A 16,137-nucleotide genomic window follows, 5' to 3' on the forward strand; every position below is an offset into this window, starting at 1 on the left:
AGGAAGTGGCGGGATCATCATGGTCCCCTGCGAAGAAAGAGATGCGGTGTGCTCCCTCGAGCGCGCCTTCCAAGCTGCATCAATCGAGGAACCGGACAGCAGGGGCGAGGATCCACCTGAGGTAGTCCCCAAGAAGAATAAGACACCGCTCAGCTCCAGCCCTCGGGAGGTTGGTATCTCAGGATGTGCTGCTTCAGGATCAGCGCCCGTGCAAGGGGCGCCTCCTTCCATCGCATAGTAAGGCGCACCCGACGCCCTCCTTGGGCAGTGCTCGGGGGCTCTCTTCTGGAGGGCCTCAGACTTTGCCAAAATCACGAGGGAGGTGCTCGGGCACCACTTGGAGTCTGCTTCCCAGCACGTTTCCCTCAGGAGGTCTCAGGGCGTGGAGAGCCCAGTATTCAGGAGTTCATCCCAAAGGCCACTCAGGAGCTTCAGGAAGCAAGAGCCATGCGCTGCAATCACCGCTTGCCCGGCGTGGCCCCCCATCCAGGCGAGGATGGTGGGTTGCACGTCTGCATCAACATTCCTGGGCTCAACCGAGCCGCGTGTCAGGAGCGTCTCTGGCCTTCACGTGTGGGACGCTGCGAGGGTCCGCCGCACAGCTACGTTCGCATGCCTTTCGGCCTGCCGAACGCAGCCGCTACCCACCAGCACCACCTGCGGAGCATTCTGGCGGCTCAGGAGGCCACGCATCATGCGATCCTGGCAGAGACAAAGAGGGTCCTCGAGGAATCGCCTGGACCCCTAGAGCCTCACGAGGCTCAGGGCTCCGGTGGCTCATGAGGATCGGCCTCTTCATCGTGCACCTTCACCTACTCCAACATCCTTTCTACAATGGCACCGGGTGACATCTTCCAAGTTCATTTCAGCTGGGAGAGCCCTCAGGGCTGCATCATTCCCAGGTCGCGTGGGTCCATCCCTGCGGCATGTATCTTTTTCTTATGACTTCAGTTTACTTTGCTGGGGGCGCCCCTCGGGCTGCATCATCCCCAAGCCGCACGGAACTGACCCAGTGGCATGTACACATCTCGCATTTACCTAAGATGATTTTCCTTGCATGCCTAACTTGCCTGAGATAATCGCCTGCTCGATTGACATCTACCTTTGGAGCACCTCGCGCTGGCATGGCGCTTGCGCATCGGTCCGTCCCTGCAACATCGACAAATCTGGGTGGTCGAGCTCTGGCCCGCGGCAGCCCCGCAACCTTCACCTCACCAGGCCCTCGGTGCCCTCACCTCTCTCGGAGCAACCAACGGCCAGTCGGCGATCTCAATGGCAACCCGTGCTTTTCTCGTGTTGGTTTACAGGAACCTCCTGAGGCCTATAGCGGGCGGCCCCGTGAGCTCTCTCTCCCTTTATCATGCGATCCGCTTGCGCATTAAAAGGGGAGCTCCTGAGCATCGCGACTCAGGAGCTCCTACTGGCTCTACAGCCCTCACCCCCTGGCCTTGTCCACGGCATCGCGACCTGGAATACCAGCGACGGCTGAAGCCTGCCTGGGGACAGGGACCTGTGGGCGTAGAGAGCTCAAGCCTTCGTGAGGTTAGAAAGGGGGAACCAAGCCGGGACAGGACAGGCATTCGCGCGATTTCATGGTAAGGATTACACCAACAAAAGGCATCACGGACCCTTAACATGCCCCGTGGGGTGTTTTCTTTATTCCTTGCAGGGAATGAAAAGAAGCGAGATTCCTAAGGATTTCTACCTACACGTGCCCCCATGGTCAACGCCATCATCAACAATTGGCCACGGGAGGCCGGCGCCAACCCCATCCAGATCAGCTGCGGCGACGGCCTGACGCTGCCGCCTTGCTCCATGCACGGCGTGAGCTTGGGGTCACGTAGCTATCGTCGCTCGTCTCCAGATTCACGAAGAGCTCAGGAGAGTCGCTAGACTCCCAAGCATCGCTGCTCCCGCTGGAGGAGCTATTGGGGAAGTGTCGTGGAATTAACACGTCAGATGTCCTAATGTAAGGACTTAGTCGCGAGGCCAACGCATCTATGTGGTAGCTTGAAGGGGTTGAGCCGAATCGAGACGCAACACACAAGACGAGGATTTAGACAGCTTCGGGCCCCGGGAAACATCATCCGGTAATAACCCTACATGTTGTTTGTGGCTAGGTCTCATTATGATCATGAGGGAGTCGCCGTAAGCCGGCTCTCCTCCTTGTGTCTAGCCCTAGATATTGTTTCTTATTGCTTGTACCTCTTTGGGGAGCCCTGCCCCTCCTTATATAAGTTAGAGGGGCGGGTTACATGTGGAGTCCTAGTAGGACTAGCCTATCTTGTACTACTAGCCAGATACAAGTCCGGGTCTTAATTCCTTGTAAGGGAGATACTCCTCACACCTTTCCTCTTAAGCCGGCCTATCATAACGTAACCCGGCCTTCTGGGCCTTGAGCCTTCTGTGCCCCGGGGTCTTGTCGCTCCTCTGATCCGCTTGCCAGGTCACCCATAAGTCGCCAGGATCGGGCGAGTCACTTAGTGTGTCGTCCAGTCAGGGCGGGTCATTAGTGAGTCGCCAAGTCCGGCCGGGTTATACTTCCGGCCGGGTTACACCGCGGGGTATATCCCCGACATTAGCCCCCAAGTTTAGCTTGGATTTATCCATGGTAAACTTATGCTGCAAAATAAAGACAAGAACAAATTTGACAGGTTGTGCTCCGGGTTAAGAATTCTTATAAACCGGCACCTGAACATCCTTAAGTCCTTGTCATTTCCTTCTTCTAGAAAATCCGGGTCAATAGACCAGCTTCACAATCAATTTGCTTGTAGAAGAAATATTGTAAACAAATAATCCATTTGAGTCGGCTTCCAAACGCTGGCTTAAAAAATATAGGTCTTGAAATACTCATCTGATTTTCAACTGGCTTAAAGATGTAGATCTTGCCGAGTTATAATTTCCAAAATCTCCGGGTTATAAAAGACTGATGATGTCGATTCATAATTGTTGTTGACACCGGGTCATGTAATTGATCTTCCTAATTTACTCAAAGCTGAGAATTTGAAGATGTTCCTTCTTTATATGTATAATACCTGTAGCCCCCAAGTCTTAAGAGGAGAACATAGTGATAACTTAAGACTTGCTTCAATATAAGTGTTGCAACCTTGAAGAAATCCGGTTTGTTCATCTCAATCATTAGTCATAAACTGAATACTCCACATAGGTAGCCCCCAAGTTCCGAGTTGTCATGCTTGCAGCAACCTAGGACTTGTAATTGCCTTATGCTCATAAAAACTTCAACCAGTGTAGCCTCCAAAGGCCGGGTCATTATGCAATAATGAGCAGGGACTTTATAAATATGACCATGTAGATTTGAACAGCAACGTGTAGCCTCCAAGGGCCAGCTTCGTAAGATAAAATTGAGCTGGTACTTTATATATACTTCTTTGAAAAGAACATCATATAATGTAACCCCCATCATGGGGTGTGAACCCACGTCCACAAGGTTGAGAGCTTTGTGCTTTACCAACTGAGCAGTGGATCTCTTCAATAATAGATGAAAATTTGTGTACCTTGAATTGTTGACAGGAGCAATTGGTAACCCCCAAGGGCCGGCTCATTACAATGTGATGAGTCGGGTCTTCAATAAGGCGAGCAAAAAGATGACTTTGCATTAGTCCCCAAGTGTCATGGTGCATGCTTGCAGTGACATGAGACTTGCATATTTGATATAATCTCAATTGAAAAATGTAGCCCCCAAGTGCCGGGTCGTAAGCCTGTAGCGACTCGGGACTATTCCTTCCATTGTAGAATAAATCATATCCTTTGATAAAATAATATCCATTGCGCTAAAGCGACTTTGAAAACCTCAATAATACTGGTTATTGATAATCACAATAGAAAATCCAGCCACCTTGTCTATTCAAGATTTGAATAATATAACCCGGTATGAAAACTTCAATCATTCAATATCATCATGAAAATCCAGCCAGTTTTGGCTATTAAAAACTTGAATACCTCATCGGTTGATAAGTAAACCCGGAGTTTAAATACCCGGTGGCTCTTGGCCGACGACGATTTAATTCGCCTTCATTTTAAGCCGGAATTTTTATAACCTGGCGGCTTATAGCCTTTGAGAAAAATCCAGAACAGATAATTATTTTGAAGCATCAAGCTTGGTAATGAGCTTGAACTTAATCATTTATATGTCCTATTCCTGCAAATCCTGCAAAGAGTTTAAACAACATATGCCCTAGCGACTTAACGTCAAAAGCGAGGGTGTGTAACCACCCAAATGTAGTCTTCTCCTGCACACAAATAGATCACAAGATCCCTATGATCCTTTGAATGATACCGCCGGCTTATGTGACCCGGACAGTGAAGTTGATAACTCAAGTCTATAAGAGTCGGCACATATGATATTTGTGACAACTCAAATGCTTGCAATTGTATAAAAATAGATAAAAAATTTGAGGCTTCTGATTCGAATACGATCAGTAAACCGTTCCAAAAGGGTGTAAGCAAAGATTCGAATATGATCATATAGCCCCCAGTGGCTTTGGCGATGCCGATCAAGTGGGTATCGACAGCCATGTTCTCTTTGGTTCGAATACGACCTATGTTTGAGCAGGAAGCCCCCAAATGACCATTTGATATTGAATTTGTACTGCCGGTTTACATGACCTGTGTAATAAGGATGATAACCCAATCCTTAGAAGCCAATGCTTCCATATAAATGATGGTTGTCGTAAGCTGGTGACTTATAGTCAAAAGTCAAGCCGGTTAATCATAAAACACTTATATACATTTAAGATATAATCCCCAAAAGGTCTCAAGTTAAGTAATTGTGGCTACAATAAACTTTACCAGAGATAGAATAAAACTTTTTGAGGCTTCTGATTCGGATACGATCAGTAAACCGTTCCAAAGGGGTTAAGCTAAGATTCGAATATGATCATATAGCCCCCAGTGGCTTGGCGATGACGATCAAGTGGGTATCAACAGCTATGTTCTCTTTGGTTCGAATACGACCTATGTTTGAACAGGAAGCCCCCAAGTGACCATAAGAGTTGTTTAACGACGCTGATTCGAATACGATCCACGTCGATTCCCAAAGGGGTTGAGCTATGATTCGGATACGATCAAGAAGCCCCCAAGTAGGTTCAGCAGTTTGCTAATCAAAAGGGTATCGACAGCTATGTTCTCTTTGGTTCGAATACGACCTGTTTGAACAGGAAGCCCCCAAATGACCGTATAAATTTTTGGCATTGCGCCGATCAAAAGGGTACTGATAGCTATGCCCGATGAGCAGGAAGCCTCCAAGTAACCATAATAAGATAAGCCGTAAAGCAGGATACCCATATTTTGAACCGGAATTTCTTAAACCGGATATTGAGATCCTCAAAGCTTTGTAAGGGACAAATTTACCTTGATCCAGATGTTGAACCGGTTTTGAAAACTTCAAAGCTTTGCGGGAGAAAGATGTCTCTTGAACCGGATTTTAAAACGGAATTTTCATCAGTATGGTAGTGTCCTCCGGAACCGGGTTATCATCCCCTCCCATGACCCGGAGTTCCCGAGTCATGTCACTGTAGCCCCTGAGTTTTAAGACTACTCGAGGAATTGGCTTAAGACTCCCCATATTTGACCGTGATATAAACCGGTATGAGTCATTCAACATCTCGGTGACATGACTTGTCCTGCACTGGAGAACTTGCAAGCCAGAGTAATTGCTCTTTTAAAGAAAGCAATATATAATATATAATATATTAGATGGATTTCACATTATGTGTTGAGCCGGAATTAATCCTTCGCAGAGTTGATGATCACTGCAGTAAGGTTGAAATCAATGACGGGTGAGTCGGCCACGGGAGCGGACAGATGAGTCGGCCGCGATGTTGTAAGCCGGTGCGGACGAGCAAGTCAACTGCAGGAGCAGTAAGCCACTCGGACGCCAAGTCAGCCACGGGGATGGACGGGTGAGTCACCCGTCACATTGTAAGCCAGCACAGACGTGTGAATTGGCTGGCGCGTTGATGTAGATCGGACCGCGGGGGCGGCGGCTTGCACCCACCTGTTGAACAGTAAGCGGTCGCCGATGTCGTTGCATGATTATGCTACCGCACACTCCATGAATATGGCATTACACCATCTTTATGATGAATCATTGTCCTGCACATAAAGGTGTACATACCAAAGTGATTGTTTTTTTTGACAAAAAACAATATGCGCTAATAAAATAAACTTAGATGGATATAACCTGATATGTTAGGCTGGAAATAATCCGCCATGGAGTTGATGACATCTTATGGTGAAACTGAAATCACTCACGGGTGAACCGGCCGCAGTTTTTATAAGTTGGTGCGTCCAGGGAAGGTCGGCACCGGCGTTGTAAGCCGGCGCGGACAAAAGAGCTGGCCGCAGCGGTGGAAACGGCAAGGACGCGGGTGAGTTGGCCGCGGTGTTGGAAACGGTAAGGGCGCGAGTGAGTCGGCCACGGGCGCGGACGATGAGTCTGTTGCGTGTGTTGATGTAGCGAGGGCAGCGACTTGCTCACGCATCCGTCCAGAACACGGCACGAACATGCTAGCACAAAAATAATATTGGCGCACGCTCTTTTGTGACACCTTTGTAATAAATAATGGTCCTGTGAAAAAATACCATAGACCAGTGTAATTGTTTTTTGATGTAAACAATATGTTTAATAAAATAAACTTAAACGGATAGATATCACCTGATTTGTTTGGATGGCAGATGACCCGTTTATCGTAACAGAGGTAGGTCAGACAGACCAGTGACTCAATATAGTTCCAGCGGCTGAGGCAGACCGACGACTTAATATGGCCTCGGCGGCTCAGCATAGTAGAGGCGGCTCAACGCGGCTCCGGAGCTCAACACAATAGGAGCGGCTCACATATGTTACTTGTGTGAGAAGACGTGGCTATGATTTGTTGATATATATGCAGGAGTCAACCGCGACTTTTAGAAGACGGAGTGGACGCGTGAGTCGGTCGCGACATCTTAAACCACACAGATAGATGAGCCGGCTATGGGCGCGGACGGTTGAGTCGGCCGCGAGCATGATCGAATGAACCAACTGCAGGTGCGTTCCCGATGAGTTGATGTAGACCAGGCCGCAGGGGCGGCGACTTGGGTGCTTCCATTGATTACGACAACCTAGACAAATACCAGTGCAAATTGATGATGCCATGCGCTCTGTATCCGCAGTATAATGCCATTTTTATAGTAAATGATTATCCTGCATATAAAAAATACCGTAGAACAAAGTAGTTGTGCTCGGAGTAATTAAAGTGTACCAAGGAAATATATCGCAGAAACAACACCTGACCCATTTTTTTTGGACGTATGTAGGCGACCTTTTGACTGTAGCCTTGACCTTTCGTGTAGTAGTGGCCGGCTTACTGTGATGCCATGGTGGCAACAATGTCACTCCCCTTTTGCTCTTTTCTTTATAGCAAAATATCTGTATTATTAGTAGTACTTAATGCTGCAGTAGTAGTAGCCGGCAGCTCAGCACAGGGGCGCAAGACCAGCTGTGGCGTGACAGAACCAGCGGCGGCAGCGCAAACCGGCCTGTTGCGGAGGAGTGCGACTCGCAGCAGAAAGGCGCCGTCTTTGTACGAGCGCGGTCGTGGCGGCTTGAGGTGGTTGCAGCGGCTCAACAAGGTCCATCATAGGCGATCAGAGATCCACAGTCGGCCGTGGCGGTTCAAGCCAGGCGTAGACAGATGGTGATGATAACTCGAAGGTGGAATCCACTTTCGAGTCATTGACTCCCCCTTTTTTTTAGAAGATCAGATAAAATAATTCCCAATCAGCCGCCGTCCTCCGTCCATAGATGGAATAGAGTATCAGAACCAGATCAGGATTAGTACTAATCAGATAAGATCACTTTTGATCACGTGCAGTACTACTTGACGTAGTGTTTTCCTTCAATCATTGCTCCATACTTGTGAGGGCAGCAGCAACAGCGTACATTGATGCGCCTCGGGGCTTGATGCACGGGTACACAACCATACGTACGAGCGTCAGGATAAATACGCGTGCCCATTGTACCATTGGTGACCCGGTGATTTGATAAATTGATACAGCAGCAAAGATCGATTTTCTTCTGGCCTCGCGGTATTGCAGATCACATCGGTGGTGCACAAACGCAACCCTAATTTCCCTCGATCTCAGTATGGCATATGCCGGCTCCGAAGTAAGACATGTTTCCGAACACAAAACAACGAATTGCCGGCTCTTCCTCATCTGACGAACTCGCGAGCTCCTGGACCCCTAGGAGAAATCCCTCCAAGAACTTATCATCACCGTACGCAGGCCCCACGGTGGGCGCCAACTGTCATGAAATTAACACGTCAGATGTCCTAATGTAAGGACTTAGTCGCGAGGCCAACGCATCTATGTGGTAGCTTGAAGGGTTGAGCGGAATCGAGAGACGCAACACACAAGACGAGGATTTAGACAGCTTCGGGCCCCGGAAAACATCATCCGGTAATAACCCTACATGATGTTTGTGGCTAGGTCTCATTATGATCATGAGGGAGTCGCCGTAAGCCGGCTCTCCTCCTTGTGTCTAGCCCTAGATATTGTTTCTTGTTGCTTGTCCCTCTTTGGGGAGCCCTGCCCCTCCTTATATAAGTTAGAGGGGCGGGTTACATGTGGAGTCCTAGTAGGACTAGCCTATCTTGTACTACAAGCCGGATACAAGTCCGGGTCTTGATTCCTTGTAAGGGAGATACCCCTCGCACCTTTCCTCTTAAGCCGGCCTATCATAACGTAAGCCGGCCTTCTGGGCCTTGAGCCTCCTGGGCCACTGGGTCTTGTCGCTCCTCTGATCCGCTTGCCAGGTCTCCCATAAGCCGCCAGGATCGGGCGGGTCACTTAGTGTGATGTCCAGTCAGGGCGGGTCATTAGTGAGTCACCAAGTCCGGCCGGTTTATACTTCCGGCCGGGTTACACCGCGGGGTATATCCCCGACAGGAAGCGAACGGCAGGCCTAGCCCATGGCGCATCGATGTCCTGACTGCCACCTTTGGGGCAGCACTCCAGATGGCGGCCTTCTGCGTCGAAGACTTTGAAGAGCAACAAGGAGGCGACATCGTATTCGAAATGAATCACGAGGGCACCCCCTGTTCGACAGACCTGAGCAACCTCGCCCTAGCCTCAGGTCATGAAGACCTTGCCTGGAGCAACGACTTCAACCTCCGCTCCGGTCGCCGGAGCACCATAGTCGGTGTGCTGCAGCCAAAGCTCGAGAGGCCCCCTCGGCGGCATCTCGAAGGCAAAGAATGAAGGGAAGAGGATCCAGGTGCTTGGAGGCATCGCAGTATGAAGCACGACCTCGCGAGAGGAATCCGCAGCATGGACTCCAGGAGCGGCGGCGCTCGCTGCCACAGCTCGTCGACCCCACTTGCGGCGCGGGCGGCATCGCTCGTCGTCCCTTGCTCCAGGGTCGTCGCTCCGGGCATACAAGGGTAACGAGAACCCAGGAGGTGGCCTCTCGTACCAAGGCCTCATCATCTCCGGCCTCGCATCCTCGTCGCGGAAGATTGGAACCGGTCGCTTCTTCGGCGGGAGCAGTTCAGGCCCCTCCCGGGGGGCCTTTCCCTTATCTTCGGTTGAGAACCTGCGGATCGGTGCCATTGGCATCAAGAATGGGGGTGGAGCAAAGAGAAGAAGCTGGCGGAGCAAGAAGAGATGGACAATGGGGGCTTGCGCCCCTCCCTATTTATAGTCCAGGGGAGGCCAACTATCGGCCTCCACGATCACAGGTAATGATGACTCTTTTTGCATGCAGCGGGGACTCATCAAATCGGGCAGTTGCCGAGGCAGCGTGGGGAAGCGGAGACGCCCATGTCCAATCAATCGCCACGCGGCGACCAAGGCCGTAGGCTGTTGGGGCCCGCGGAACTCCGCACTTGCCCTTTGGCTTTGCTGCTAAGCCAAGTCCGAGTGTGCCTTGGGCCCGGGGTCTACTGTCGGCATTCTAGGAACGGGAGTCCCCAGACTTGCTTGCCCGCGGCCTGCAGCGTGGCTCAACTGGTGGCCCAGTACGGCCCGTCTTCATCTGCAAACACTCAAGACCCTCGCGAGGGGCCAAGCCTCGCGGGGCGGACGACACAAGGCCTCCTCAGGGGCGGCCTCACCAGGCAGGCTCGCGAGGAGGCGGAGAGATCAAGGCAAGGGGTACCTCGCGAGGTTATCATGAAGCAAGCCATGATAACCAAGACCAGGCGGGCGCCAGCCTGCGCATTGTCCTCGTTTCGTCTTTGGAGCAAAGGGGGCAAGCGCAGGCGCGGAGTACCAAGGCATCAAGCAAAGGTTTCCATATCAGTGCAACAAGACCAAGACTAGCAGGACGGCAGGACGGAGGTCACCATGGATCCCAAGACGGCATCATCACCAGTGCATTTCGCAGTCGAAGACCACCTTTAGTCAGGATAGCATGTACTAGCTGTCCCCTTTCAAAATGGCCGTTGTTGGCTCCCTTCCCGCTCAATATTTGGGAAGAGGACCAGGGCCTCTATAAATAGGGCTAGCCACCACATTAGGAGAGAGAATTCCTCCTTGAGCAGAACCACCCACCTAACACAAGAACACCTCTCCTCGCGAGGCTGTTCTTCCTCTGTACTATTCATCATCAGCCCAAGAGGCAATCCACCACCACACTAGAGTAGGGTATTACACCACAATGGTGTCCCGAACTAGTATAAATCTTGTGTCTCTTGTGTTGTTCATCGTGCTAGCTTAGAACCGCGGTGAGGCTATGGGCGTGGATCGGTAGGAGGAGATCTTCGTACGCACCCCAGAGTTCGAACCTTAAGGGTTTTGCCGGAACCCGATATCCGACAAGGATGAAGGTTGAAATAGTTCAAGACGTCCCGAAAGAATTTTGACCCAGTCGGAATTAAACCTCTAAGGATATGGTCAGTAAATACCATAACTTCTCCTTCACTCAGGCAAGGAACATCATCCCCTTGGCCGGCTCGAGAGCCAATTTCTTCTTGAGGCGCCAGAAGACCTTGATCTTGATAATCTTTAAGAATTTGCTCAGATACTTGGGAAGGCACCCAATTGCACATGGTAGACTTTGACATATTAAGTCATCTAAATACAACAGAAGGCTGCGGAAATATAAATGGCAGGCTAATCAAGAAATAATGACCTGCCACTACAGAGATATGAACATAATAACATAATGGATAAGTCGCCTTAAATGGTGAGCCGGCTCCGGCTTAGTAATAGAGACAATTTTTAAATACCTGGCGAATTATGATACGATGGTAAGCAACCCAAGATACAAAGGCAAGTTGACTAAGAGTTGGGAATTGCTAAAGTTTTCTGCTAAGTGTGGTATAAACAAGTTTCAACTAAATCAGCTACAATTTTGGATCTACGGGCAGTTTCAAAAAAGAAAATAATTAGTAAACCTAATGGTAGTGGCGGAGCTACTAATGAAGTGTTCATGGATTCTAGAGGAAGCATACTTCATTCAAATGTAAGATCAGTGTTGAATCTATTACCGCAGTATTTCTATGGACATCTCAGATCAAATACAAGATGTACTCAGGATATTATGGGAAAGAACGGATGTAGACTGACGAACTCTATGAACTATGACGAGATAATCTGAATCTAAGGAAGGGAGATTCAAGTACCTGGTTGCAGTGGCTGAGAGAAGAGATGCACCGCTGAACTCCGGCGAAGGCGGAGCATCACTGTAGTTTCGAGCGAGGTGGCTGGTGAAGGTCAACGAGTGCGGCGGGGCTCTGGTCATAGAGAGCTTTGAGAGGAAGAAGAAGAAGCGGAGGAGACGAAGTAAAAAAATGAAGAGAAACCCTCGTGTGCATTTATAAGGGGGAGGTAACAGTAAATGGCATGCTCGAAAATTGAGGAGGCACAATAACTTTTGGAACAAAAAGATGCCTCGGTTTTCAGGATAAATGGATATGCACAAGATTCTCTATGACGTCATGAAATACTCCCCACATTTGTGAAAGTGACATCATCATTTTTAATGGCGGGTTGTGAAGTGTTTTTGACTGAGAGTGAGACTCATAGTTAAGACTCGCTAAGACGGATGGATTGAAGATTGACATGAACAAGTTCAAATCAATCTCGGGCCTAATGTTGGGGATATGACCCCACAGTATAACCCGCCTTGTGAAGGCCGGCTTAAATTGATGGCGAATCTTGGAACTAGACTTCATATGGGCTAGAACGATCAAGACGCATGACCGGAACGACGGCTCACAAGGTGGGCCGGCTTAGGGCCCGGAGCCAGAAGGCGACAGGCGGCCCGGAGATGTAAGCCGCCATATGGTGACTTGTCATAGAAGGCAAGATGATTTAGATTTAGGCTTGGTCACGTGTCATGACCGAGCTGGACTCTTGTAAAGCCAGAGGCCTCGACCTGTATATAAAGGCGAATCCCCGTCATAGAATAGGGCTTACTTTTAATGATTTCATTCACTCATAGGCACTTGTTGAGCTACCAATAAAGGGCTGGCAGTACATGTGGAGTAACATGCAGACTGGTCCTCTGCTTAACAAATTGACTGGTTCTTCACCTCGTCGAATTGGACATCCAATTATCTTAACACCATAGTGGGACCCCTTCCGAAGCCAGTGTCTGATCAAACTCCATGTATGATCTCGATAGAAACCTCGGTTCCTAAAAGTAAGGTGTCTAGGTTTGGAAACTTTTGGATCTCCCACCCAGGATTCTTTGATCTGGTCAAATCCACCTGGGAGAAATACTGCTATGCACCTAATTCGGCGAAGCTAATGTGAGTTTAAGAACTTGAGATGTGCTCTTAAACGTTGGATTAAGCAGATTTCTCGGTTGAACTTGTGTATTGATAACTCCAAATGGGCTCTTCTGGAACTTGATAATATCGAGGATAAAAGACCTCTCACAATACCTGAAGCCAACTTTAGGTTGATTCTCAAAAATCATCTGGTGACCCTGCTCGGCTACAAACGAGAATATTGGAAAAAGAGGTACATTGTCCGTTGGTTTAGTTGTGGTGGTTATAACACCAAATTTTTTCATTTTGCAGCGTCTGAAAGATATCGTAAGAACTCCATAGCTTCGCTCAAACTACAGGATGGTATGGTGGTGACTGACCATATGGGTAAAGCAAAAGAACTTTTTGACACTTACAGGGAGATATTGGGCAAAAAGGGGAGTATGAAATGAAGTTTGATCTATCAAGAATCATTAAAAAGGTGGAGGGCCTAGAGGAGCTAACCACACCCTTCACACACGATGATATTGACAGGGTAGTTCGTGAGATGCCATCTGATAGAGCCCCAGGTCCCGATGGATTCAATGGCTGCTTTCTGAAATCATGCTGGCACATCATCAAAGAAGATTTCTACAGATTATGCAAAGATTTCTATGAAGGTGTCATTGATCTTCAGAGCCTAAACTTGGGCTTTATAACACTCATCCCAAAAACCCAGTCACCGGAGACTGCTAATGACTTCAGGCCCATCACGTTACTTAACTGTTGTTTGAAGCTGATAACTAAGTTGCTTGCTAATCGACTGCAGAAAATTGTGCTCAAGATCATTCATCGGAACCAGTATGGCTTCCTTAAAGGGAGATTGATCCAGGACTGCTTAGCCTGGGCCTTTGAGTACATTCACCAATGCCAAGCATCGGGAAGAGCTTGTTGTATTCTGAAACTAGACTTTGCGAAGGCATTCGATACCATCCAACATGAACCGATGATTGAGATCATGCGTCATATGGGTTTTGATGAGAAGTGGTTGGGGTGGATCAAATGTATATTTTCCTCCGGAAGCTCTTCGGTGTTGCTCAATGGCGCCCCAGGAAAACAGTTTGAGTGCCTCTGCGGGGTTCGACAGGGAGATCCACTGTCGCCTTTGATCTTTGTTCTTGCAGCGAATCTATTACAGTCAATGATTAATGATGCCAGATGGACAGGTTTACTTCTGTTGCCCCTGCCCACTTCTAACAGTAACTATCGAGTAATTCAATATGCTGACGACACGATCGATGTCCTCCCTGCTTGTACCTCGCAAGCGCAAGTGTTGAGAGATATTCTGGTCGACTACGCGACGTCGGTCGGCCTTAAAATCAACTTTCACAAGTCAACCTTGGTTCCCATCAACCTTGATCATGTGCAGGCAGTGGAAATTGCAGCCATCTTTGGTTGCTCTATTGGCAACATGCCGTTTATGTACCTGGGCCTACCCATGGGCACCACACGCCCGACTGTGACCGACCTAATGCCGCTGGTAACCTCGGTTTAGAGGAGAGTCCTGGCAGTTGCTTCATTACTGGATTACGGCTCCAAGCTTACTTTGCAAAGCTCGGTGGTCACCTCCCTAGCCATTTACGCCATGTGCTTGATCAAGATAAACCCTAAGATCATCGAGCACCTTGATAAGCTGCGCAGGTCATGCCTCTGGGTGAGAAAATCAGACGATGGGTACAAGGGCAGCTCGCTGGCAACATGGGGGATGGTATGCAAACCTAAGAGCAAAGGCGGTCTGGGGATCATCGATCTTAAGACCCAAAACCAAGGGTTGCTGTTGAAACAGCTTCACAAATTTTATAACAAGTGTGATGTTCCTTGGGTTAGCCAGATCTAGGATACTTACTATGTGGGATAAATTCCTCATGCCTCTGGTTCATGTGGATCATTCTGGTGGAGAGACCTCATGCAGCTATCTGACATATATAGAGGGGTCACAAAATTGGAGGTAGTGGTAGGTGACCCGATCCTTTTTGTAAAGATAAATGGAAGACTGAGTTTTTTCAAGACAAGTACCCAAGAGCTTTCTCTTTTGCCAGGGAACTAGATATCTCAGTGAGGCATCTTTTGTCTTCAGATTGATTGGGTGATGTGTTCCACCTGCCTCTATCTATGGAGGCTAGGAGTGAGGTTGTTGGGCTGCAGTCAGAGACCTTGGACACCTGGCTAGCTGATGGCAAGGATGTGTGGTCTTCTATTTGGGGGGGATATGCATTTCGATCCTTGCAATACTATGTCCACTATTTCAGCCAGGTGCTAGTTGATGAGGCATTCGGTTGGATCTGGAAACCCAAATGTACAATGTAGTGGAAAGTGTTCTCGTGATTGATGATGGTTGATAGATTGAACACTAGAAATATACTCAGGAGAAGACATTACAAAGTCCAAAACGATGACTACACCTACCTTCTGTGCCACCACCCGCCTGAGGAGGACATGGTACACCTCTTTTTTACCTGCCCCTTCAGCCAGAGATGCTGGGATGCTTTGGGGATACAATGGCGAAATGACACTAGTTGGATGAGAATGTTGCATGAGGTCAAAGCCAGATGGGCTCGGCCGATGTTCTTCGAAGTCTTTGCTATGGTAGCCTGGGGGATCTGGAAGGAGAGGAATGATAAACACTTCAGAGGAATCCAGACTTTGTTTGAATCTTGGAGGAACCGATTCAAGCTGGACTTTGCCATGTTGGTTCATAGATCAAAGCAAGAGTAGGGTCCTTACATTCTATCCATAGCTAGCTCGCTATGATTTTATATTTTTTTGTGTTAGTCACTATACCTGCCCCCCCCCTCCAAGCACTATGTAATATGTAAAGTTCTGGACACTCTAACCCCCCCAACCTTTCTTTATTAATACAAAAGGCAGTGAGAGAATCTCACTGTCACCAGTTCTCAAAAAAGTTACAATCAATTGAGAGCTAGGTGAAGCAAGTTTGCTCCCTTGTAATCGATACTGAAGCAATAAGCAGAAAAGCAGGAATAGGTTTTACCTCCACCATGAGGGGCCAAACCTGGGTAAATCTGTGTCTCTCATTTCTGATCAATTCCAACAAGCTAGCCTAGTTGTGATGGCCTCACGATTAAGTCCTCACACTAGGACATCTGCCGTGACAAAACCATGACAGGGTCCATTTCATAGGATTTCTCCATTTCTGCTATCCATTGGGAGTGACTAGATAGATTGCATTAAGTGAATATTTCCTGGGTAGGACATCTACCACAATATTATCCCTGCCTTTCTTATATTCCATCTGAAAAACAAACTCTAGCAACTTAAGCATGAGCTTGTGTTGAATTCCAGTGTTAATATTTTAACCAGTCATAAGCTTTAAGCTTTGGTGATCAGTTTTGATAATTAATTCATGTCGACCAAATTAATG

Source organism: Triticum dicoccoides, chromosome 2B (genome assembly GCF_002162155.2).
Source record: "Triticum dicoccoides isolate Atlit2015 ecotype Zavitan chromosome 2B, WEW_v2.0, whole genome shotgun sequence".
Classification (NCBI taxonomy): domain Eukaryota; kingdom Viridiplantae; phylum Streptophyta; class Magnoliopsida; order Poales; family Poaceae; genus Triticum; species Triticum dicoccoides.